Genomic DNA, 26,281 nt, shown 5'->3' with positions numbered 1-26,281 from the left:
CATAGAAAAATTGGTAATCATCCCATGAACTCTGAAATTAAACCTGGACATGTTTGATGGCCTAGGTATCAGATTTACTAACACCAGCCATTCAAACTGTTAGCCTTGGCATGGTCAGGTGGTTAAGGCACTCGACTCATAATTTGAAGGTCACAGGTTCAAACCCCTGTTGCATCAAACACACTTGCCCTTTCAGCCTTGGGGGCATTATAATAATGTGACAGTCAATCCCACTATTCGTTGCTAAAAGAGTAGCCTAAGAGTTGGCGATGGATGGTGATGACTAGCTGCCTTCCCTCTGGTCTTACACTGCTAAATTAGGGATGGCTAGTGCAGATATCCTCCGTGTAGCTTTGCACAAAATTCAAAACAAACCAATCAAACTGTTAATTATGAAATTGTCGTGTAAGGGTCAAAACTTTGTATAATCGAATTGTAATCATATTATGCCATGCATACATTTACCACCAAATGGCTCAGAAAGCGATGAACCCTACTTCTTTTCAATCCATAGTTTATTAACTAAATGACTGTCCTTGCTGCATTCGTATCATATTTAACCCCAACCATATGAATTATGAAGATGGTAGTGGAAGCTGGGTCTCTAAGCTTTTTCTGGCTTGTTGTGAACAGATAGGAAATTACCCTCAGGTTCTTCCTTCTGATTCAAATACTTTTATCAACTATTGAACCTTACAAATTCACCATCAAGCATTATGCTGCCTGTTCCTGAATCTGCTCATTACAGATTTGTATTTGCCAGAATATCCAGTCTGAATAGTAATGTTAGAAATGAAAACATTTCTGTCTGAAATGATTAAGGCAGTGGTCAGAGAAATCTATTAAATATCAAGGAGACATCTACTTGACCTTACTCGGAGAGACCTGTGAGAGTGTCATAAATAATTCTTTCATGGACTCTTGAAAAATACCAAGCTCAGATGTCCCAAAATTTGAAGGAACAGTATGATGAGAATACCTATGAACCTTGACACTGATGACTGGTATGTCTCTGCTTTAGGACAAAAGAACCAAGAAGTATGCTTGGAAGCTCTTCCATCATCTTATTGTGGTCATTGGTTGGTTTAGTAGTAAACCTCCTGACTTGAAAAGCTTCACCGCTGCTTCATGATTCATTTCATTTTACCATTCATCTGCTTGTTGGATAGCTCCTATTGGCAAACATTGGCTACCCATGGTATCCACAGTTTTTCACTTATGTTCACAGGTGATTTTTACCAGAACTGCAACTGTGTTATTCCAGCTGGCAAAGGTTTGGAAATCATATTCTGACCATTCCATTTGGTATCAAACATGCTGAATGTCACTAACTGTTACCACCCTCAACAAGCCAGTGTTTTAAAATTACCACTAATGGATAGTCCCATCAATTTTTACATTTGATTATTCAACCAGTACAATGCTTCTTAAAACCATAGTATATATAAGAAAGAAGGTTGTGGCAAGTGCTGCTACATAGTCAGTTGCCTCTCTCAGTCAGCAGTCGGAAAAGTAGAAAATGTGGCGAGTGATCCTGCCAGAAAGACATTTTTCCTTTTGTCAGTGGCTCAGAATTAGTAACAGCGGCAGATACGATAGCCTTAGTAGCTTTGTTATGACACAGACAGTGTGAGCAAGTATGGTATCAAAAGGAATTTAATTCGTGATCCTCAGATCACCAAAACAGAACACATTTGAATTTAAAAACAAAACTTATAAGGATAGCATTGTTCAGAGTACACATGTCCCATTACGAAGCTTTGCTCATAATAACAAACAAACATTAGTAGTAATATATCGATTATCTTAATAGCTGGAATAATTGAAAATAGTAATAGCCATTTCCATTAATTGCCTCTTTTTGTGACAAACAGTATCATAATTTTGATGAAAAGTTTGTTGTGATAATAAAAATACTAATTTCAACAGTTTATATATATTTAGAAGTTCGATTAATCGATGTAATGGTTATTATGCTTAATCACTTTGTTTACGTGACATTAATCGATGTAACCTCTGCTCATAGGCTACACTGTTTAAGTTATCCAGTTCTATCGTGGTAAGAAGTTGTTTCTGTCGATATCTGGCCAGGCCTCATTTAGAGTATTGTATTCAATCTTGACCTTTTAAGGAGAACATTGAGTTGTTGGAAATGGTTCCAAGGAGAGCTACTTAGATGATTCCTAGGAAGGAGGGCTGACATATCAACACAGCTTAAGGCATTTAAGGTGATTTTCACGTGCGATAAGAAGGGAATCTGACTGAAGAATTCACAATTATAAAGAGGAAAGATAGGACAGATGTATCATTTTTCTTGTTTAATGGTAAGAGTTGTAGAACTATGGGATATAGATTAAAAATTTAACAGCTAAAAGTAGTTTGCAAGTTACGCATTTTTTTATGTTTGTAATAAGATAATCCAAAGATCGGCTCAAAAGGGGACTTGGGGAGTCAGGACTGGATATGCACAGATGATATTTAATTAATTTTATGGGACAGCCAAAATGGGTCTAGAGTTCTCGTTATTTTCTTGTAGAGATGATAAAGTAGGATATTGTACTGTGGGGAATGGAAAATCAGTTGCATGGTGAAACAGCTAGAATTCAGCAGTGACCAACAGTTTTTCATAATTGCCAAAATTGTGAAGAATGTGTTAACATGTTCGCCACATGACGAAAACATTAACTGTGTTTTTATAGATATATCAGGGTAAAAATACACAATAATGTTTTCATCTTTTTATCGATAAAATTAATTATATTTTAGAAGTAGACGTAAAACACCAATTCATCACAGGTCAATAATGATTTGTTTGTTTTTTTAAATTGAATATTGGGCTAGATTATACTGCAGCAGTAACAATTTGTTTACTTTAGTTTTCCAGAATAAACATTCTTAAAAACAATTAAAATGCGAAGTTTAGATTTTATAAACATTATAGTTTAAATTAAGGTTCCCATGGCACGTGAAACTGTTATTTATTTATGATAATAATACTAGAAACAAAACAATAGTGGTTTGAGTAGAAGATCCACCACAGCTGTTTTGTTATATTTAGAAACCCAGTGCTATCGCTAAAGTAATTGTTTTGCTTCAGCATCTTTATGAAATTTTGTACAAAAACCACAACATAATAATAACAATAAAATTGATGTGTCACATAGTTCAATGTACTCCAACAGCAGCGAACTGTACTTTCAGTAACCTGTTGTCTCAAGTCACACATCCTGGTTGTACAACAAACCACATATTGGTAATGAGTTACCACTGATGATGTAATCAGAAATCACTTGAATCTGCAGTTGCTTAGTCATATTGCTTTAAGCGTCCTATAAAATTAGGAATGTTCTGACGTTATAGAATATTTTAACCGAAACACTAAAATCAGTTATATTCACAGTTCGTGCAGTTGAAGGTGAACAATAGTTTCAAGTTTGTAGTGTTTGCTTTGAGGTACCTTTCGTAAAGAGAAATGTTAATGAGGTGACTTTCATAAATTGCTGTTTATTAGTCCTGTTATTTTTTAATCTACAGTTTTATACAATTTCATTTCCAGTTTCTTTAGATTTATTCGTTTTTCGTAGTTACTTGAACCAGCTTTCAGAACTTATACGGAGATAAGTAATTTGTTAAAATGTTTAACCACACTTTGAAGTTTTTAGTCCATACATTTTTGCGTGTGTATGTTAAAAGAAGATATAATTCTCTTTTCTTAAAGGTTTCTACTTATGTATCTATAAAAAATGCTTGATTGTAACTGCTGAAGTACCAGTTAATATGTAAAAAATAACAGCAACAAAAACAAAAGTGTAGACATACTTTACTTGCTGAAGTGATTACTTGAATGTAAGATAAAAGTCTAACTTTATGGTTCAGAGCCATATTTATACTAGAAGTCCGAAGTGTAAAGTCAGACTGAGGCCCCTTAGGTCTTAGCCATGCAAGAAACTTGCAAAAATATATACTAACAAACGACTTATTATTTATTTATTTCACATCATACAGGTACCATACACAAAACAGAGTACAATGTGTAATTCTAAATGTATTAATCATGAATGTATAATTCAGTTATCCACTGGGCCGGGGTTACCAGCTTTGGCGTTTTAAGGTCAAATTGACCTAATAGAATACCCTGTTAGTGTTTTAAAATAACTTTACGCAGGCCAAACAATATTTGGCTATTCTTTTCTTCTTTTCAAGTCTATCAAAGGAAAATAATAAATTAAGAAAAATGCTATAATTAGAAGATTCATTTTTATAATGCCCTCTATTAACAGCGTATTTTATGATACGACTGAGAATGGATTATCTTGTGCTCTTTTCAGGTTCAGAATCTAGCGATAAATTTTGCTATTTAATTCGTACATACGGCAATAACCAGTGTCGTTTGCTTCCCTGAAACATCTGCGTTCGCTTGTTTAGCAATATAAATTAATACTTTTTACGATTTTATGTTAGAATAATTTGGTATCAGTGGCGGCTGAACCATTAATGTAAAGTAGGCATCTGCCTAAGGACCCCAATTTACTTTGAAACCCCGTGTGTGACTAATTATTTTTTAATATATACATTATTTAAATCTTTACAAGGTTTGTTGACGCATACGCATTATTTGTGAACGAATTTTATAACAATGAATAGGAAAGTCTACGCTTATAAGCAGGTGTTTCGTTTTCACAAATAAAATTCATCATTAGTCGCAAGTTCCATGGGGCTTCCTTTTTGTCGAGGTCCCCAGCTAGCGCCTCGTGCATCTATGCATAAATACGGCTCTGACTGGGGTACAAGCTTTTGTGTAAAAAATGAAACATGGCTGTGACTTCAAGGCACTCAAGGGGAACCCCTATTATGTACAAAAACAGGCACCTGACTATATCTTTTGGGATATCTGTTTATATTGAAAAATGAGTCTAATTATACCTGTCCCCCGCTAGTACAGTCTAAGTTTACGGAGTTAAACACTAGAATCAGGGGTTCGATTCCCCTCGGTGGACTCGGCAGATAGTCCTATATGGCTTTGCTATAAGAAAACGTTAACTATACCTGCTAGCATGCCTACTAGTATATAAAATAAAGGAGCCTGAAGTAATATTTATTAAAAATTATATCATCTTTTAACTCAATTTAGTAACCTAAATAAATTTAGGTATGCCCTTAATATATGTTGTTTGATGGTGTTATTAAAGATTATTTTCATTACACATAAAATTGAAATATATCCAATGACGTATAGGCACCGTCCCTCACCTGTGCACTGTAGTTTCTTCTATTCAAGGCTCATCAGCACAGCTTTGGTCAGCAAACTGAAGAAATACAATATAAGGCCTACTATAATAGTAGCGTTTATACAATATTCATCGAGTTTTTAAATTAATTTAAATGACATTTTAGTTATCTGGATTTAATAGCGAGCTAACATGTTAGGCAGTATACGTCTTTGTAACAAAAACCACTAATGTGCGTTTAGGATTCTTTGCTTATAAAGTTATAAGTAAAAACGAAGCTTGACTCAGCGTGTTTGGTTACCCATTTAATTCTGAATTAAGACAAGAGATTATATTATGAAACACACAGAGAGAAAGAGAGTTGTTGTTTGTTAATAAGCACAAAGGGCTATTGTGCTCTGTCCACCACAGCTATCGAAACTTGGTTTCTAGTAGTATGAGTCCACAGACATACCGCTGTGCCACTGAGGGGAAGAGAGAGAGAGCTCTAACTCAGTGTTTCCACTAGAAAACACTGCTGCCAGTCACAGTGATATGATAGGTTATTAAATCTTCTACCGTCACAACAAAGGTCTCTATAAGTCTTTTAGAATGATATAGATCATGGTTTTCTATTATGATTTTTCAAGACAACAACATGGGATTCAAGGCATGATACTCGCGTACAAGTGCCTAGGGACGTCTCTGGGTCACATTACGAAATGTCACTGACACAGTCCACGTTTAAAACGATTCACATAAACGTAGTTACAGAGAGATAGAAAAAAAAAGATTTGTGTGCAATAATAATAATTCCTTTCACTCAGTAGACTTACTCTTTTAATTAAGTAGAAAATTAAAGAAATTTCTTACAGTCTACTTTCAAACATTTTCGAAATATATTTTTATCTTTTTAAAATTCAGATTCAATTTTTTGCACGATACAGTTCTTAACGTAATTTAAAATTATAGGTACTATAAAGGTGTGATCATATGATGGTTCGCAAAACTGGCAACTATTTTGTCTGTGCCATCAATACCTTTGTATGTCGTAGCCACACAGAGCTCTATTTTTGTTTTACTGTTCAAAATTGTAAGTTTTTTTTTTAATTTTCTTACTAGTTGACGGTTTTGTGACTAGAACCTTTTAAAGTTATTTTCTCAGGCTCTACGGACATGTATGTCCCCGCCGACAGCTCATTGTTCATTTGTTTCATCAATCAGAAAAATCTCCTGACACATATCACCCAACTAAGTTTTTTGTGAGAATAAAAGAAAGTGGCATGTGTGATAAGAGTCAGAAAACGGTAAAAAACTCATACATTCGATTTAATTTGCGTTTTCTCTCGGTAGATTCAGAAGATAGCCCGATGTGGCTTTGCTATAAGAAAACACCCACACACTCATTTGTCTTTTATGGTATAACCTAGAGCACGGATTCCCAAACCTTTTAGATTTGCGGAGCTTCACGTCAGAAAGAAAAAAACATTCCGGAGCTTTAATAAAAAAGAAACTAAAAATAGAAACAGTCGGTCACTAGCACCAGATAAGGTTTATTCAAGCTTTTAGAATAAAAATTTAATAAAGATATCAATATTTAAAGGAAAATTTTACTTCTACTTACTTGTTTAAAATTTTCCGCTTGCAAAATTTATATCAGTAAAAGCATAGTGTAGTTATTGATTTATTAGTGACTCGGATGGGCTTGGTTTTGTTCACAAAGTAGTTCAATATTTGGAGTTATGGTTGTTATCTCTAAGCGCAAATCATCTTCAGTATTTAGCCTATTTTTATATTTGGTCTTTGTAGCTGTATAAAGTAAAAATGTTTGCTCATTAAGATATGTTGGAAAACGCATCAAAATTTTCAAAGCTCTGTTACTTATTTCATGGTATTCCATGGCCATTTGAATCCAAAACTGAATAATTTATTCCTGCTGAAATTTTATTTTTAGGGTGTAATCAGTTGAAATTTCTATAAGTTGTTCTTTTTCTTTCTAAGGCAAATCGTTGGTATTTGCAGAGTCAACAAAGGGATTTTGAATCCACAGTAATTTTTCTAAATGAGGAGGGACGTACTACCCAACAGTTGTACACAAATCAGGTATGTGCTGCAAAACTAAAACTCTTGCACCTTCACTTAAGGAAATTTCAATCATAAGTAAAAAACCACTGGGACATATAAAGCAATCTAGTTCTTCCATAAGTATACATTAGTCCCAAAGTTTTAGCTTACGTTGAAGCTCTCTCATTTTACTCTGAACTTTGAAGTACGTTACCCTGGTTCTCTAAATTGTAGCATTCACTTCATTTAGATAGGCAAATACATCCGAAAGGTAAGCCACTTTCTGTATCGAGCATTTGTCTCTTAATTTGTACACAAGTTCAAAATGACATTCAGATAAAAGAAAAAAAAGATATCTCCTCAAGCAGTTCGTAAAACCGAGCAAGCACTCTTTCCCGAGAAAGCCATCGGACTTCAGTATGAGGCAGCAAACTTCCCATATCATCACAGAGTAAACTGAAGATCCTTGCATTGAGTGGTCTTGATTTTATAAAATTAACTATTTTTATGACATCATCCAATACTTCTATTAAGTCTTCTGGCATTCGTTTCATTGCAAGTGCATGACGATGAAGACAGCAGTGGATACTCTCGATGTCCGGATTTGTTTTTTTATGCGTGCCACTGCGCCTGAAAATTTTATAATCACAGCTGCAGCTCCATCAGTGCAAATACTTGAGCAAAGCTGCCCCTGAATCTCATGTTCTTCCATAACTAAATCGACCAGTTTAAATATTTTTTCGCCTGTTGTTTTAGTAGGTTTGTAAATTAAAATATCTTCTTCAAAAGTAGCTTCACGAATATAGCGAACAAACACAAGCAACATCGTATAACCTGCGACATCTGTTGATTCATCCACCTGAAGCGAAAAAGTTGGACTCGCTTTTACTCGTTAGGCAATTTGCTGACATATCCTTGATTTTTCGAGAAACCGAGTTGTCAGAAAGGGGCGCAGAGTTAATGTTTTTTTTTTATGAAATTTCTCACCAATTGTGCTTTCTATCAAATCTTTTGTGCATGATTTTATCAAACCTTCTGCAATTGTATGAGCTTCAACTGCTGCAATACGGTAACTAACACGATACGAGCACCTTTGTTGTCTTGAAGGACAAAGGAACGAAATGTAATTTTCCTTGCATTTAATTGCAAACTTTTGAAATACTCGGAACTTGGATTTTTTAATTGGGAGTGTTTGGTTTCTACATGCCGTTTTAACTTTGATGGATGCAAACTACTATCACTCAACACTCTTCTACATTCAACACACAACCCACTAGGTCCATCTTCATTACCTGTCCATGTAAAACTATTACCAGTTATAACTGTCGTAAATATAATTATACTTCATATAAATATACTTTGAAACTGAAACAATTAATATTGCATCTAACTACATTACAATGTTTCACTCTTGGACAAGTTTCAGCTATGACGCCATGTTTCATATTGTTCGAGATCACTCTGGCGGAGCCCAAGGGCTCCGCGAAGCATAGTTTGAAAAAACATGACCTTGAAGTAATCTTATTCGCCCTTCCTAGTGATAGCCACTGTTTCTAGCTGCTCGTGACAGATCCTTTGCTGTCAGTTAAACTGACTTTTGGTGGCTTTAATCTCTGCCGTCCATTTACCTATTCTTATAATTAAAACTGTCACTGGCAGTTTAAAAGCAGTTAAACGCTGCTAACTTTGCCTGTTGGAGTGCTGCTTATTAATAAAAGAAATAAAATCCAGCTCTACCCTGTAAATGTTTTGTCACTGCTTATATGTAAAATTAAAAGGGGAGGACTAACTCTGCCTAATTTAATTAAGTTACTTTTTGCACGAAAGTTGTTTTTTTTTTATGTAGAACTTCAGTGCTTTAGCGTGATGTTTTGTCATAAAGCAATATGATGAAGAGGAGTGATTAATAATATATTGGCTAGAAAATCTTCATTATTAGCCATATTATATTGACCTGAAATGTTAAATGGCTTTTACCTTAAAAATTAGTGTATGATTTCATTGAGTTTAATCCAAGCAAAATTATGTCTAAATGTTAGATATAAAAGACTGTTTAGTGTAAATAGTATTAGTTAATTAACTTGGTGAGTTAATATTTCATACTTGTTTCGTGTTATATATGTTTATATATAAGAAGAAGAAAGTTAAAAGCAGACGACTGTTCGAAATCGTGTTTTTAAGTTATTGATTTCAAGGTTACGAAAATTTCTAGAACGCAGCGAGTAGAAGAGAGACCTCAGAGTTGGAAGATAACCAAAAGTAAAATCGAGTGAAAGAGAGAGAGTTTCGGTCAAAGAAAAGTTATAAAACGTCATAGGAGTGAATAGCCTAACAGTTGATATGTTAAAGTAAGATTAAAAGTTTGTGGCATTTTAGGAGAATGATTTATCTCGTCAAAGGATGTTCGGAAGCAATTGAACTTGCCTGTATGAACTTTCACAAAAAACAGACGTTTATTGAAAGTAGGTCTAAGTATGAACAAGCAAGCAAGTATAGGAATTTTGGGATACAAGTGTGGTAAATCACGTGGTAGTGTAAGTGAATTATACACCGACACTGTTGTGATAAAAGAATAAGTAAATTATACACTGGTTGTATTTAAGAGAAAAATAGTTCGGTTTGTCAACTGAATTCTAAAGCAACTGAAGTGGCCTAAGTGGATTTTTGACAACAACAAGAAAACTGTATAGTATTTAGGATACAACGATGATATGAGGGGCATAGCCAAGGAGGGGTTGGGGTTACCCCCCATGGACCCAAACTTTTTAGACAAGTTCAGTTGCCACCTGTTAAGTTTCATAAAGATCCGTGATTGCATGGCAGATAATTTCACACATAACAAATGGTCAAATGCAAATTTCTGACTGAACACTCTTTTAATACAGCAAGTTTTGTCAGAACTAGAGAAATACAATCGAATATCTATAAAAGGTTCAAACGCCTGTTCGTTCTTGCCAGGACATCTGCAACACAGTTTAGTTCAACTTTAATATTACGGTGAATGTATAATGAGGCCAGGCCATTCAATCGATCTTCAGTGGTGGTATTTCTCAAATACGTTTTGAGTCTTCAGAGAGTTGAAAACGAACGCTCCACTGAGCTCGTTGACACAGGCAGCGTGGCAAATACTTTCAACAGTCTAGAAATGACTGGAAACATTTATGTATTGCACATTGCGTATGCATCTATGACATTTTTGGTCTGTTGTTCGCAAGTGATTTGTACCAAACCCTAAGTTCACCTACTGCAGCTAGTGAAGTGCTGTCAGTGTCAGCCTTGTATATATTGACCAACTCTTTAATTTGGTCACATTGTTGTGCTGTAGGTTCTGACATTTCTGTGGTAGATCCTGATGGTAGTAGACACATGAAGTTTGTAAGGAGAGTTTTGTGACTGGACAGACGGTCACATATTTGTGAAAGGAAGTGGTCAACAAATGGTACAAAGGATACAACAATACGAAAGTACTCCTCAGGGCTAGTGGTTTATGGGTTAGCACGGTACATCTGTCTTTTAGACTGCTATGGCATTATGATATCAATTTGATGCTCACTACACAGAGTTTGAGCCTCACAGAAAATGTTGTTAAATTCATTCACAGTATTATTTCTGAGTAAACGGATTCAATCTTCCACTATTTCTGCGTGATGCATCGCAGCACCGAAATCAATGTTCTGTTGCTGCAGTAAGTTGCACAGAGGTAAACTAAAAGAAAACAATTTAGTAATGGTAAGTAGAGTGATGATAAATTCTGGCTGTGTTATAGAACACAACAATTGATTGGTTTGCGTGGCAGAATCTCTGTCTTGCCAACCTGATATGGTTTCAAGGGCATATGCAACTGCATGAATTAATTCTAAAAAGACAATGACTGAGTCATGCCTCTCAACCCACCGGGTGGGGCAGCGACCTTTCAGACTTTTTTTTTCGATTCAGGTGCCTTATTCTCCACTGAAAGAGCCAAAACATGCTTTCGTTTGGGTATATTGAGAAAGTTTTCAATACTAGAAATTACTCCCATGCAATTTCGCACAGGAACATCTTTACAAGCATCAGAAATTGTCAAGTTTAGGGAATAAGCACTGCAGTGTACATAGGGTGCAAGTGGGAATTTATCAGTTATGTGTTTCTGGACACCATTGAATTTCCCACTCATAGAGGTAGCACCGTCGTACCCTTGTCTTCGCAGGTAAGCCATGTTAATACCATATTTTGTCAGATTGGTTATGATATCACATCATAAACACGTATAAATTGCAAAAAATCTTCTCTCATTGCAACAAAGTTGTCATTGGCATGCAAATATCTAACACGCAACGAAAACTGTTCAATGCCTGAAATATCTGTTGTTTCATCAGCTAATATTAAGAAACACTTTGCAGCATTAACCCTGTTGACCAAAGCATCAAGAACATGAGTATAACAGGCATTGATGATTTCATTTTGAATTTGAGGACTCAATTACGTAGAATTCCTCTTTGTACTCTTAAGGCTTGCTAAAAGCTTGACATCACCCTGTAGCGCAAAATTGCCCGAAAATTCCCATCATTATTGATGGGCTCCTCATCAGTTTCACCAACAAACATTGGACCAGAATCATATTTTGCCCTTAAAATTAAACCCTGTCTCCCACACAGCAATACAGTGTCAATAATAGGCATTAAATATTGCCGGTTCTATTCAGTTTCTTGCTTGTAAGTTGCATCAAGCTGCAAGTGCACAGATGAACTTGTGTTTACGACCTGTAAAAAATTGTTAGCCTTTTCTTTGCTGTTTTGGTGATACTGTTTCAATTCATGTGCCTTAAAGTCTTCAACAGTTTTCTTCCAGTTTGTGTATGGAAATTTCACTAGTTGTCCCAATTTCTGACTTCCAACACCAGCACCTTCAGGAGCAAAAAGACAGCAGTACTTGCAGAAAGCACCCTTTGCATGTTGACTGTAGAGTAGCCATCTCCACTGTGAAAGCCAATGATGCAGAGTGTTTGCATGATTTTAATACAAAATTAATATAATGAGGAGTCGACTTATCTGCTTACCAATGCTGACATAATCAGAAATGTAATTTTCAATGTTCCAGACTAGACTTGAGGTGGTAGTGACAGCACTGGTGGAAGGCCACGGTGATGACTCTGGCAATTCAGTTGACAATTCTGATTCAACCTGATTGGCTGCAGCAGATTGATCAGGTTCAGCCTCATAAATGGGTTTAAAGAACCCATGCAGTGTCTTTTGCTTTTTCAGGCTTGACATAGTGAATGATTGCTTATCGCAACTTCTGTTTAAACGTCAACGTCACATTCTTTTTGTCAGCCCCCCAGTGGCTCAGAGGTATGTCTGCAGACTTACAACGCTAAAAACCGGGTTTCGATACCCGTGGTGGACAGAGCACTGATAGCCCATTGTGTAGCTTTGTGCTTAATTCAAAACAACAACAATATTTTTGTCTACGTCACATTCACAGTACCATTGGCGCCATCTTTTGTAAATGATTCACTATAGATGGCGCCAATGGTACTAGGTTAGTGCCATGGTGCTGCCAGCCTGCCACAGTGCCACCCACTGTTTATTTTTGAAGTTAATTCTTGAAATCTAGGCAATCTGAACATACACTGTCCATGATATTTGAATACAGATTATAGACACTATACATATATTTTACACTCTCCTGAGTGACTCTATATTTTATGTGTTGATGACAGGAGTGTAGGCCTACTTTGCTGGGCCTGATAACTTTAAGTTATATATTATATATATAGGCCTATATATTTATTTATGATAAAAAAAAAAAGACAAACAACTCAGTTTGCCATTCTGAAATTTGCCAAAAAGGTGGTCTCAGAATGCATAATTTTATTTAAAATTTCCCGAGGGGGTCCCCGGACCCCCCTGACATGGCTTCGCGCCTGCGGCGCTTGCATCAAGCAATCAAACTAATCCCCCCCCCAAAGGTCATTTCTGGCTACGCCTCTGGATGATATACGTAGTGTAAAGAATTTTTGTACGTACGTTTAACTTATTTCGAATAATTATTCTGAAACAACAGTGTGTGCTTTTCATTTGTTGTCGAATTTATTGTTTTTTGTTTGTTTGTTTTTTAATATCTCGCAATCCTACTGTAGGGCTACCTGCGCTAGCCGTCCCTAATTTAGCAGTGTAAGACTAGAGGGAAGGTAGCTAGTCACCACCACCCACCGCCAACTCTTGGGCTACTCTTTTACCAACGAATAGTGAGATTGACCGTCATATTATAACGCACCCACGGCTGAAAGGGCGAGCATTTTTTGGTGCGACCGGGCTCACTTTTTAGAAAATCAAATGTGGAGATGGCTTGAATGGGTAGAAAAAGAAACTTTATTATATATGTACAATGCTTTTGTATATACAATCCTGCGTCTGTGTTTACACCATACTATGATGATGAAATACGTTTGTCGAACGTTGTACATCTGTAATAAAGTTTTTTCACTGCGAATTCGTCTCCAAACTTTAAGTCAATAAGAAGTATATAAGGTAGTAAATCACTGGATAAGACAACTATTGATTAGAATAGATTATATCATAATTTATTAACTTTGATATTAACATTATATTTAACCATAATTCCCATAACATTTAAACATTATATTTAACCATAATTCCCATAACATTTAAACTGACAATTTCCTCATACTTTGTATTGCGCACACTTCTTGGTTTTAACTTTGAATGTAGTGTTAGGTTTTACTTATCTACTTATACATTCAGCATACCACGACTCTTAGACTTATTTTCACCGAACATGTTCGCCCTTTCAGCCAAGTATAATGTGACGGTTATTCCAACTACTAATTGATCAAATAGTTGGCAGTTGTGGTGTTTAATAGATGCCTTCCCTCAGTCGCACTGCTAAATCAAAGACGGCTAAACGCAGATAACCCTCGTGTAGCTATGCGCGAATTTCAACAAAACCAAATCTGACACTTACATAAACCTCCCATTGGCACAATGGTATGTCTGCGGACTTAAAACATTAAAATTCGGTTTTCGATACTCGTGGTGGGCAAAGTACAGACAGTTCGTTGTGTTACTTTGTGCTTAACTTCAAAGAAACAGTTACTTATATATACGTGGAACAGCAGACAAGCCTTCCAGTGGCATATTGGTGTGTTTACGGTCTTACAACACTAGAAACCGGTTTTCGATACACATTGTGGGCAGAGCATAGATAGCCCAATGTGTAGCCTTGTGCTTAATTACCAACAAACAAAGGACACATTTATTAAACATATATATTTCAATAGCTAATAAAACTAAATAAACGATAACCAACAAACAAAGGACACATTTATTAAACATATATATTCCAATAGCTAATAAAACTAAATAAACGATAACCAACAAACAAAGGACACATTTATTAAACATATATATTCCAATAGCTAATAAAACTAAATAAACAATAACTAATAAACAAAGAACACATTCGTTAAACATATATATACTCCAATAGCTAATAAAACTAAATAAACAATAACCCGGAGTAAGTTTAACTTAGAAATAAAGTGAAACTAAATTAAAATAAGCTCGAAATAAGTAAAATACTGAATAAACTGTATGAAGCACAAAATATCTGTTTTTGTTGAAAAAACCGTATGAAGCACAAAATATCTGTTTTTGTTGAATAAACTGTATGAAGCACAAAATATCTGTTTTTGTTGAAAAACTATATGAAGCACAAAATATTTGTTTTTGTTGAATAAACTATATGAAGCACAAAATATTTGTTTTTTTTCAATAAACTATATGAAGCACAAAATATCTGTTTTTGTTGAAAAAACTATATGAAGCACAAAATATTTGTTTTTGTTGAATAAACTATATGAAGCACACAATATTTGTTTTTATTGAATAAACTGTATGAAGCACAAAATATTTGTTTTTGTTGAATAATCTATATGAAGCACAAAATATCTGTTTTTGTTGAATAAACTATATGAAGCACAAAATATTTGTTTTTGTTGAATAAACTATATGAAGCACACAATATTTGTTTTTATTGAATAAACTGTATGAAGCACAAAATATTTGTTTTTGTTGAATAATCTATATGAAGCACAAAATATTTGTTTTTGTTGAATGAACTGTATGAAGCACAAAATATTTGTTTTTGTTGAATAATATATATGAAGCACAAAATATCTGTTTTTGTTGAATAAACTATATGAGGCACAAAATATTTGTTTATGTTGAATGAACTGTATGAAGCACAAAATATTTGTTTTTATTGAATAAACTGTATGAAGCACAAAATATTTGTTTTTGTTGAATAATCTATATGAAGCACAAAATATCTGTTTTTGTTGAATAAACTATATGAGGCACAAAATATTTGTTTTTGTTGAATGAACTGTATGAAGCACAAAATATTTGTTTTTTTTCAATAAACTATATGAAGCACAAAATATCTGTTTTTGTTGAAAAAACTATATGAAGCACAAAATATTTGTTTTTGTTGAATTTCTCACAAAACTACTTACGCTATCTACCCTTACTTTTAAAATAATAAACTAGAGAAATAGCAATTAGTCAATACTAACCACCGCCAACTCTTGGGATATTCTTTACCAACGAATGGTGAAATCGACCGTCACTTTATAATTCCCTCGCTGCTGAAAAGGCAAGCAATAGTTCATGAAGGGGTTCAAGCTCGCGACCTGTGGAATGCGAAACAAATCTCCGAACCATCAGACCACCATAAAAAAAATATAATTTATGTTAAACTGAGAATGAATACATAAATTAGTAAACTGAAATATTCAGTGTCAGACTAACTGAGCTAAATAAAAAAAACTAAGCAAAATGCTGAACAACATAACACAATTTAAACCGAAAATAAACAAACGTGACTTAAACATATATATATAAAACTTTTATAAAACGTATAAAACTTATGATAATATCAAATTATGTTAAACACAATATAGCAAGAATAAATAAGCTAAAAATAGTCATTGCAATATTAAATAAATCTTAATTTAAACTAAAAATGGACATTAGAAACATTTTTCAAATACAAGAAAGGAAATGCGCATGCGTGCCACAAAGAAGAAGCGTAGATTAGGTTTTTATGTAAACAAAATTAAACATATCACAATATTAACAAGTTTAAAACAGCCATCGTAAAACAAATCGAAATAACGTTAAAACTTAATGTACTTCCACAAGCACCTTTGAGTGTCAAGTCCTCAATGCTAAAGGAGACACATACAGTTATGTTAGCAATAACTCTGGACTATAGTGCATTATTGACACTGGTAATGAGTAACTATTTCCTGTACGCGTAATCTTCTTCCATTATTATCTGTTCACTAATGCAAAACTACTACGTCCATTGTTGATAATAACTCAACCTATATGTCATCACTAAGGCCATGTCTGTCCGAACTACACACCATAATCCCGGTTACAAGCAGATGGTCGAACTCAGCCGAGTTCCTAGCCAGATCCAACTCGTGTTTCACTAGTTTAAACCAGTCAGACCTGCTATAGCCTTTGCTTTATGTTAACCTCCTTGCTGTAGCATCAGCTTGAAAATAATTTGCATTTGCCACTCTTACTTTATGACAGGATACAGATAATCCTACGTCTAGTGACGTAATAAAGCACAGTTAAAAAGTCTCTGCTTCTCATGTTATAAGTATCTTTTTATAGCCATTCTGCTGCACTAGTTATGCAGCCATGACATCTGGTCCTAGCTCTGTTGTCCTTCAGGAATGAAATGTGGCTGAATCATGCCATCTTGCAGCACATGTATCAGTGAAGGTGTTTGTCAGTGTTATGTCGTGCAGTTGAATCAAAGTAGTCCCAGTAATCACTGCTTTTAGCTTCTTTGTCTATAGCTCCAGCATCTAATTAAATGTCACCACCTCAAACTTTGTCATTAAAGAAATAATCGTTCAGACAGAGTGTGTTCCTCAGAATTGATGTTTACTCAACATTACACAATATTAGACGAGAATTTCCTCATGATTCATTGGAGATATTCTCAAAAACATTTTATTGTGCAATTTCCTCAAATTATCTGTACAAATGGCTAAGATTTTTAAGAGCCATGTTCTTGAATCTTGAACTCAGTTTACAGTGCTCTACAGGATTAAAACTGTAACTCAATAATAATTGTATCTCAGGCATCGAGTTGCCCTTCATTCAGGTGCTCTAGATCATCGATTGTTTGATCACCTATATATTATCAAGTGTTGTAATGCCTTTTGCTGCATTCAACCTGTCTTGAACTGATTCACGAAATGGTTTAGGTCTCTCTTTGCCATCCCATTATATGCCACTAGCTTAACCTACTTTTTCACCAACCTTGTAAAACAGTGTCGAATTAAAGTACTTGCTATTAGCTTCTGTATCATGAATTATAGAGTATGTCCCGCTTCTTTCAAACATCTAGAGTTGTGTATCCTGATTAATATAAACATGTTCAGCAGCAGAATGCAGTAATGTCTATGGATATAACTTGGTGTTGCATTTTTGTTCTTCTCTGCCATCAGACATAGTTACAGGTGTCTTCGGTAAACCTTTCTGTTCCAGATAATTACTTATTGTTGCAAGTATTTGCAGGATTATGGTGAGATGTTGGTTATTTCTCTTGATGGTATTATGGCTCTTCCACCATTCACACTTCATCTCTTCCTGTGGTTGGGAGTGATCTTGACCAGTGCATTATCATTTCTAGGTATTGTATGCCTTAGTTAGTTTCAATAGTATTTTTCTACTACTCACTACTATTAAGATTCGTCCTTGCAACTTGTACCTTTGTGTATGGAAAATAAATGTTAAAGAATGATTTGGTGTAGCAGCAAGGATTTCCTCAGTCATCTTTCAACTTCTTGGAATAGAGGTTGTAGTAAGAATGTGAAAATTGCTTTCTCCGTGGTTGTTGAAAGCACTCAATCCAGAAAAGGATTTCTATTAGTCCTTACAGATCTCTTAGATTGTATATTTACCTCAATTACAGCTTCCTTGTCTTTGTCGTAAGTTTTAACTCTTGAGAAATGAATTTCCATGTTTATAGTTTACAAGCAAAACAGTAGACAAACTCAAAGAGATTTTTAAAAATTAAATGAATTCCGTAAATTCAAATCTTTGGCCACGTTAACAAAATTAGTAAATCATTATCTAAAGTTGTAAGTAAAAGGAAAACATTAGGCATCACAATTTGAGGTTTCGCATTTTTTAAATTTTTTAGGAATATAATAAATAGTGTCTGTTAAATAACGCAACTGTTTCAGTTTAAACTTAATGTGAGTGCTAAATTTATTTATATTTAGAAGCGTTTTGTAGTTCAATAGTTATGAACTGATGATTGTTATATTATTGCATCATGTTAGTAGAACCTGCTGAGTGAAGGTTTTTCATCAGACATTCAGAGAAGTCAAACCTGACACTGGAGAAACTGTATGTCAGTTTGTGGCACGTCTATAACAACACTTAACAAGGTGGACAAACTCGGTCAAATATGGAGATAGTTTTGAAGGACTGGCATACCTGAGCAGTTCATGATCATGTGTTTCACTGACACGTCAATGTTCCCAAAAGACGTGGATGAGATGATCAAGCTAGCAGAACATCATGGAGGGAGTATAACTTACATGTACAAGAATATCCAGCTATAGCCGAAAGCAGGGGTGATTGACTAAAAGCAAAATTCCACCAAAGATGATAAGAAGTCAGTAGACAACAGGGGAAAAGGTGCTCTTCTTGTTATAAAATGTGAGTGAGTAAAAGCCTATCGCCGATAAGTAACAGCGGAAATCTCAGCATAAAGTAGTTGGAACTATCTAAAAGAAACAAGAAAAGAGTGACTGTCACCATGGATGTTACTGCCAGAAGAAACAGAATGAAGACAAGTCGTCAGATTTACCACAAAAGGAATGTGTCATCATCGTTATTAAACAGCACATAATTGGTTTCACATTCGTGAACTAGTCATAGTCCCAGTAGTGATTGGAGTATGTGAGAAAAATTGAGAAATGCCAAAAAATATCCCAGTGGATAAAAGTTATGTTCAGGTACAAGAAAGTAAATGTCCTTTGAGATACTGGGTGCAGCAGTGAGAATTAGTCTGGTATCCAATGATCAAATGATGGGTAAAATACTTCTGTGTGTCCTAATTAATGGGACAGTGAAAAGTTTTTGCAGAGCAAGAATAAATATTACGTGGAAAAACTTGCAGTTTACACTGCTGGCTAAAATCTTAAGGCCAATGAACATAAAGAAAAAATATGCATTTTGCGTTGTGAGACTCAACCACTTAATTGCGTAGAGCTTCGAAAAATGAAAATAAGAAAAGGGAAAATAAAAATAAAAAACCTTTCTAGTATTTCTTAGGGAAAATGTGAACACTACGAAATTTGCCTAAATACTAGCTGGTCAAAAGTTTAAGAACATACTGAAACGAAGCGGTAATCGGTAAACACGTAACGAAATTTAGTCATTTGTGTTCACGCATCAGCATTTTCAACATCTCCCACCGACATCTCCTATGTTACATTGGGTAAAAACATGGTAAAAGCTAAAAAGTTCACAGAGTTTGAACGTAGCAGAGTTGTCGAGCTGCAAAAGCAAGGTATCTCTCAACATACCATCGCTGGTGAGATTGGGCGTAGTAAAACTTCTGTTGCAAATTTCTTAAAAGACCCTGAGGGATACAGAACGAGAATTTCAAGTGGTCGACCCAAGAAAATTTCCCCGGCGTTAAGCATGAGGGTTCGACGGGTTGTCTGGCAAGACACCAGCCAATCGTCAAGCCAGATTAAGGCCCTTACAGACGCAAAATGCAACTCAAGAACAATAAGACGGCATCTACGAGAGAAAGGCTTTAAAACCGTAAACGTCTTCAAAGGCCACGGCTCCTTCCACACCACAAAACAGTTCGGTTAAACTTTGCTGAGAAGCACCAAACATGGGACGTAGAAAAGTGGAAGAAGGTCTTGTTCTCTGATGAAAAAAAATTAACCTGGATGGTCCAGATGGCTTCCAACGTTACTGGCACGATAAGGATATCCCTTCGAAGACATTTTCTACATGACACAGTGGAGGAGGTTCCGTCATGATCTAGGGTGCTTTCCCCTTCCATGAAGCTTCAGGTTATACAGGGGCGTCAAACAGCAGCTGGCTACATTGGCATGTTGGAGAGAGCATCCTTATTGGCTGAAGGCCCTCGCTTGTGTGGAAATGACTGTATCTTTCAGTAGGACAACGTTGCAATGCCCGCAGGACAAAGGACTTTTTATGGCGAATAAAGTGATTCTTTTGGACCATCCAGCGTGTTTGTCTGAACTAAACCCCATTGAAAATATTTGGAGGTAGATGGCAAGGGAAGTTCATAGAAATTCCAAACAATGCATGATCTTCGTGAAGTCATCTTCACCACTTCGAATAACATTGCAGCCAGCCTTCTGCAAACGCTTATATCGACCATGCCAAAGCGAATGTTTAAAGTTATTCGCAATGACAGCCGTGCAACTCACTGCTGAGACCTCTTGTTGGGCATTTCCTATCCTGTTTAGGACTTTTTATTGGTATGGTCTTAAAATTTTGACCAGCTAGTATTTAGGCTAATTTCATAGTGTTCACATTTTCCCTATTAGATGCTAAAAATGTTTTTTATTTTTATTTTCCTTTTTCTTATTTTCATTTTTCGAAGCTCTACTCAATTAAGTGGTTGAGTCTAACAACGCAAAATGCATATTTTTTTCTTTTTGTTCATTGGCCTTAAGATTTTGGCCAGCAGTGTTAGTATGAAGACGCCATTCATGATTTGGTAATTAGCAATAAACCAAACAGTAAAAGCTCAGAGGAACCAAACAGAAAGAAAGCTGGTGAGACATCTGCAATCACCAGAAAAGCACTGGAAAAGCAAGCAAGACATCAAACTTCTGCATATCTCAAATAGTGGTATCCCAATTGTGGGTCTACAGGAACTGAAGGAAACACAGAAGAAAGACATTTCGCTGTAGAAAGTTTGGAATACATCATAATGCAACATAATACCAGATTCAGGTGATGAAGTTGGCTCAGGAGTCGATTGTAGAAAGACATCTAGGAATGGAAAAAGTGACAGACAGTGTAATTTCCCACTGTCTTGTGTGATGTATTCTGATCCAATAACTCAACCCAAGTGTTGTATTGCTTATCGTTTTATTAAACAGCAAGTGCTAAGTAATAAGACCGTAAACTATAAGGAAGAAAAATAACAATTGAAAGTATACAATATGACAAATCTTTTTAGTAGCATGATACACGACTTGATTTGGTTAGCAATAATAACATATCTTCCTATAGCTCGTATATAAAACACAAAAAGGCCACATAAAACTTATCAAAGTGCAGTAGACATAAGTGCAAAATTGAATTATAAACGTGTCAATCTATGAAGAATTCAGAATAGCATCGACACATACTTTTTCAGATTACACTTCACTGAACACAAAAGTATCGTTTACGAACAAAATTGCAAATTCTATTATTAGATCCAAACCCACGAGGTTAATTTTGAAAATGCCCAAAAAAAATCAATATTTTTGTTTATGATCAACAAAACTTAAACAGTTACTTACTGACATTAGGGTGAATGCAGTCGTAGTTTGAATACAAAAAACATGGACAATCCAAATCTTGAAAGTTTCTCGTGTCTGCTTCCTAATAACAACAATATTTTTGTAACAGTCCAATCTCACGTGGATCTGATCCAGCGTATGGAGCTTCACCTCCTTCATACAATACTGTATCACTACGCGCAGAATTTGAACTGGTTTACAATCGGGATCTAACACTCGTACATGGAAATACATTCAAAGGATTATATCATTGATTAAACAGTAAGCCATAGAACCTTGTTATATGTTCAGATAAATCTGCATATAATGGAATCTGAAAGAAATCCGAAGTTACAACGAGTACTATTTTTAAATGCACAAGGTTCTCATTCCACAAAGGTGATTTGGCTAGGACCGTTTCTAACTAATACAAATCATCGTTTGGTGCTGAAGACGCTTGAAACACTGCGTGTTACAAAATATATAAATAGTGTTAAGCAAAACTTTCATCAAAACTTCACAGACAGAATCATCAGCAACTTTCATTGTCTGGAAGACATTGGCGATATGACAAGATTCTGCGTATCATGTGACATCTGCCAAAGGACAGTATATAGAGGGAAAGTGGTCAAGGTGCCACTGAGTGAGGTACTCTCATAGAAGAGCTATTCAGCAGAGTAGTTGTAGACTTCATCATATCACTAGCACCTGTATCTGACAAAGGCAACAGGTACATGCTGACAGTACCATACTAGGCAACGTGTTACCCAGAATTTATAGTACTGCTAAGGGTGGAGAGAGAGTAGTAAAAATCCTCTTGGAAGTGTTGTGCAGGTTAAACTTTTGAAAAGAATGCTTGAGTGACAGAGGGACCCATTTTACTTCAGAACTGCTCCAAGAAATGGGCAGACTCATCAGCACTAGGCAGTTCTTTATCACCCAATACAATGTAATGTATTTTGTGAGAGCGTTAATGGAGTTTTAAAAAGCATACTGAAGATGGTGTTATTTGCTTACTAAGAAGTCCCACAAGTGAGTACAGGATTTTACCACTTGAGCTACTGTAAAATAGAATAGTACGAGGTCTGATGCAAAATTGAAAGAGCCATAGATATGAGGAGAAGAGTCAGAAGTGAGGAACACATATCAGTTCATATTAGCCGTCGGAAACCAATTGAAATAAACTTTTCAACTTGCTTATGAGAGTTTGTGTAGAACTGAAGGCAGTCAGAAGCACTTGGAAGAAAAGAAAGCCAACGATAAAAAAATTATGGATTGACAGAACATTTTAATTTTGTTTTCCACAGACAATATCAGTCTCACTCTGCAGTAAAAAGATCTTCTGAAGTGCAGGAATTGATGAAATGAATGGATTAAAAGATGAAAGTGAATGAGAAGACCAAGAGGTAATACGCCAATCTGTTGATGTGCACTGAGAGGAAAAAGGACCTAACGGCTGCATCTACTGAGACAAAAAATTACAAATGTTGGTGTAAACTACATGAGTAGACTTTGTATATAGTATTAAAAATATTGTAAATAGTTTTCTCAAGAGGGGATTATTTTTTATACATAATATATTTTTTTCAATTTTTAACTTAAACTGATTGTCATGATTTAGATATTTTATAAAGTTTGTTAAATTTAGTTACTATTAGAAGCATAGTTTATCATAAGCTTGTTAGGGAACTGTTTACAAATCAAACGTTGTGTGGTTCCATAGTTATGAATTGGTGACTGTTATATTATCTCGTTGTGTTACTAGAATCTTCTGAGTTTCTTCATTGTTTTAACTGAGTATTATTACATTATAATATATTTAGTGTGTAGAATGTTCTAGAACGATGTCAAAGTATAAATATACATCAAAGATTTAATTGTATTGGTAGATTTAAGACTGTGTAATTGTGAGTTTAATCAAAAGTGTAAAGGGGCGATTTCAAAGTGAAATTATCACAGACTGTGTTGTAATAACAGAGTAAAGAATAATAATTTGTCTTTTCATTTGGGTTCTAAAATAATTGAACTATACTGTGACAAAAAAGAGACAGTTATATAGAGCTCTGGATACAGTTGTGGTAACCAACAGTTATAGTGGTGGCTTGAATGTGAAATTATAACAGACTCTACTGTATCAATTGCATTTTGATATTTATCAAATTTATGTTTGCCAACAAAATTGATATATGCAATTTTCTTTCTTAATACAAATGTTTCCCGCTGGTACAGCGGTAAGTCTACGGATTTACAAGACTAAAATAAGGAGTTAGATTCCCTTAAATAGACTCAGCAGATAGCCCAATGTGGCTTTGTTATAAAAAAAACACCTTAACAAAAACATATTTTAATATACAAACAATACAATTTATAATGACGGTTATTACAAGTAGTTAATACAAATATTGGTCTATGTATAAAAATTTATAAACTCACAAATAATTTCAGTCTTCTATCTGGTCTGGAACTTAGTACATATTTTATCGACGGTCCAGGTCCATGAGGCACAATTACTTTTATGTTAACACTCAAATATACTTCACTTGACAGGAATGCTAGCTCGCTCTAGTCTTGTTTAGTCTGACGCGGGTTACAAGCTTACTTTTCATAGAAGAAAATAGGTACCTAATGTCCTCGTAGAAATACTAACGTCTAAAGTTAATTCTCTGAAGTTGAATGGTTCGTAATGTTTGAAATCTATAAACATACCTTGTTAAATATCTGTACTTTCGAGGTTAATAAGCGTTAATCACAATTATAGCTTCAGAAGCTTATAGTATACTGACTGTAGCTGACCAAACAATGTTCTGTTACTGTTTCTTGGCTAGCTTTCATGCCAATTAGGTGAGATTTCCAAACGTTCAACAATGTTCGAAGACACGTTAATATTTTCGCAAAACTAATATTGTTGATTCTTGTTCTCGAGAATTTTCTACAAATGTAGAAAACAGGCGGGACTTGTGCAATACTCATTCAACAGTATACGTCACATGCATCAAACTGAAACAAAAGCAGATAAAAAATAAATAAATATATTACAATATTAATACAGTTGCTCTGCCTATTGTTTATAATTCAGGTTTAAACTATTTCTGGCTATTAGCGTAAAGGAAAAAGATGTATTTGCTTAACGACGACGGAAGAGATCATCTATACCACATTTAGAAAGTTAAATCAAAGTCTCTATGTAGCAGGTTATAACCCTAGGTTACATATTCAATAGGAAGTTAACTACAAGCTCATCATAACGTCTTGTAAAAAACAAAAATCTTTCTATGATCAAGTGCAGCCAGATATTTAGCGTGCTGGGCTGTGTATCTAAGGTTCCACGATTCTTGCCCTGTTACCATCTAAAAAAACAAAAATTAAAAAAAAACGAGATCTATACTTCAGGGCCATAGGTATGTTATAAGAGTGAAAGTCAAATCCCACTAATAGTAGTGAGTGGTGTTGACTAACTGCCTTCCTTCTAATTTGCCACCTTCAAGGTAGAAGCAGATAACTTTCGAGTAGCGTTGAACAAAATTTAATAAACAAATAAAACTACTCTTTTAATGTAGGTTTGACCCACGCCACCTGGAAGATGCGATATAAAAGCTGAGCCAAGCGAATACAAGCTCTTTTGAATGCACTATATAAACTTTAACTTGCATGATGAAAGCAAGTCCACAACTATTTACATTATGTTTACAAATGCGTGAACTACATGTGAAATACGTGCAATGAATTATCGTCCAGTGAGACATTGGTATGTCAACGGACTTACAATGCTAAAATCCAAGGCTAGATTCCCGCGGTGCAGATAGTGGATAGCCCAAGGTGGTTTTGCTCTAAAAAATAAACAAACCTATACGTTGTTGTTTTTTTTTAAATATTCATCAATATAATTAAATAGAGATACATTCTGTTTTAGTTATAGTATGGTAAAAACAGAAATACGGAAGTTTTGGACTATTACGATTGTACTATCATTACTGAATAGTAAAAAAAAAAAAGCGTTTGAAATTCTCGTTACAAAACTTATATCGTCTGGTTACTTTTCATCAGTCCAAAACGTTTTTTGTATTCGTACAATAGCACCCCAGCCGAGTACATACAATAAAGTTATAATTTCGTTGTCGCATTAGTCTGTATTCTTGTTATATTTCTTCATAGATTCGATTAATGATTATACTATTTAGCAAGATGAGCCACTACAAGGTTTTTATTTATTTTTTGCCGTCAGTTTCTCACTGATTCACCTGGCGTTTAAGCCTCCGAGTGATTCACCGACGACGAGTCATAAATCATTTATTCTTCTATCGGCGTCCGTGTTTCCCCGGGGATATTAACTGCGTTGAGTCATCCATTGCCATTCTAGCAGTATGACCGACAACTATTCAATATAACCTTTGTTCAGTAAATGTTGAAACTAACGTTAAATATA

General features: G+C 35.0%; 1 long non-coding RNA gene across 1 annotated transcript; it reads right to left on the bottom strand.

Moving 5' to 3' along the window:
- Nucleotides 1-5,159: 5,159 nt before the first annotated feature.
- Nucleotides 5,160-17,131, bottom strand: LOC143239821 (uncharacterized). The gene is made up of 3 exons (XR_013021397.1): nt 16,481-17,131; nt 15,850-15,966; nt 5,160-5,306 (listed from the first exon to the last, which is right to left on the bottom strand). It is a non-coding gene; the product is annotated as an uncharacterized LOC143239821 (long non-coding RNA).
- Between the last annotated feature and the right edge of the window lie 9,150 nt (nt 17,132-26,281).

This window comes from Tachypleus tridentatus, chromosome 13 (assembly GCF_004210375.1).
Source record: "Tachypleus tridentatus isolate NWPU-2018 chromosome 13, ASM421037v1, whole genome shotgun sequence".
NCBI classification, from domain to species: domain Eukaryota; kingdom Metazoa; phylum Arthropoda; class Merostomata; order Xiphosura; family Limulidae; genus Tachypleus; species Tachypleus tridentatus.
Note: the sequence above shows the minus strand (reverse complement) of the source record. Positions and strands in the feature narration are given on the sequence as shown.